The following is a 1,980-nucleotide window of genomic DNA, read 5'->3' as shown; positions in this document are numbered from 1 at the left end:
CTTCATATTTTTTTGCATTACTTCATTTATAAACACATTTATAAGATACTTTATAGCATAGATAGATGTTTGCTGTTTAATCATTTTATTAACAAAGCCAGTTACATGATACTTCATATTTTTTGCATTGCTTCATTTATAAACACATTTATAAAATACTTCACGTTCTTGTGGATTACACCGTCATAATAATCCTTCAGTTCTACTTCTAGGTTTTATATTTTCATGTTGTCATGTGTTTGGTGGTGGCCTTTTTATTATACAATTAGCACATGACTTATTTTCCAATTATTATTTGCAGTCAGAGCAGGCTGATTGGCATGCACTGACAAAGTGCTATCATTGTTCAACCATTCAAAGCAATAGCCTGCATGTGTAATAAAGAAGAGTCTGACTTCCCTGTGTACATTTGTAATTAAAAACTATAAAGATAAATATTATATAATATATAATTATATAATGCTGCAAGATAGAATTTTGTTTATAATTTTTACATATTTCGTAAAAATTTAAAATCGATTTGCTAAAATATAAACAAATACAGATTTTTTAAAATATTGGAACAAGTTGATGAAATAAATTACATTACATTGATCATCCACATACAGAGAGTTTATTGGCTGCTAATTAAAGATGCAAGCTTTTTGGGATGCCTCAGATGCCTTCTTTGGCTTATACATTTCTTACTAAAAGGTATCCAAAAAAAGGATATAATGTGAATTCCTAACTTTCTGCATTAATCCATGTAAATTCCTAACTTTCTCCATTAATCCATGGCTATCATCATTGCAATGATGAATTGTTGACATAAATAAAGATTTTAAGACTATAGATTATTTTTTCTCCAAGTATCATTTAATAGTTGCAGGGGGAAATGTTTTATCTACAAATTGTTTACTGCTGTAAGGTAAGTGAGAAAAACAAGATTATTCAGTATTGAACGAAATCACATGGACTGCTAAACATATCACACTGCTAAGGAGATTAAACAGGCTTAGTGGGTAATTATGTGATATTTTCTCCATTTTTCTCATGGCTGAAAATATTTTTTTTACTTTGTAATTTTTTTTTAGTTAATATGAAATATTTCATGTAACTATTTTATTTTTCCTTCTTGCAACCAGCAAGTGGTGAGCTCTAAGCAAGAGCCCCAGCTTTATTAAGTGTTCTTGCATGGCAAGACCACTTACTGATATCTCACATATATATTATTATTATTATAGCCAAATTTACCACCCTAACTCCTCCCACAGTTTTTACACTACATAAACAGTAATATACGGACACGTGTGGATTGTTCCTGATTGGTGTGCTATTACTTTGTGGAACGTTTCACCGAATGGTTCATGAAATATCGGCTTTTTTGTGGTGAAATTGGTCCCATAGGAATGAATGGCGAAATGTTCAAAACTAGAGTGGGAGCTGACAAAACCTTTTCACAGTTACTCCAGCCACTCCAACCACACAACAGTTACTCAAGCCACTCCACCCAGTTACTCCGCCCACTCAAGTTGTAGACTATTGGTGGAGGCAAGAACACTTCACACAATTTCCCCAGAAATTGTAGCTTTTCTAGTTGAGACTGATTTACTGGTTTGTTCTGTATATTTATAATATTGTGTGTTTTGAGTTGACCTGAATAGCAGGAGATCAGATTACATACAGCTAAATGGCTCAGAGGACAGACACCCTCCATCTCACCTAGCGGAGACACAGCCTACCTAAATTAGTCAGTATGGATACAAGAGGACGTGAGCTATGAAAGCTGTGCTATGGAAAGTTAAGCAAAGGATAATTGACTAGTAACCAGAATTGCTTGTAGCTCTCCACAGACGATCTTTTCTCAAGCTATGTTAAACCTTGCAAAGAAAAATTAAAATAGGTATACAAGTTTCCCTGTATTAATAATATTGTAAAAATATTTTGGTAACAGGAAAATAGGATTGGGACAGTTGTATTCAATCACTTGCCCTCCTGAGG

Source organism: Staurois parvus, unplaced genomic scaffold (genome assembly GCF_062004578.1).
Source record: "Staurois parvus isolate SC_StPar_1 unplaced genomic scaffold, SC_StPar_1.0 ptg000094l, whole genome shotgun sequence".
Classification (NCBI taxonomy): Eukaryota; Metazoa; Chordata; class Amphibia; order Anura; family Ranidae; genus Staurois; species Staurois parvus.
Note: the sequence above shows the minus strand (reverse complement) of the source record.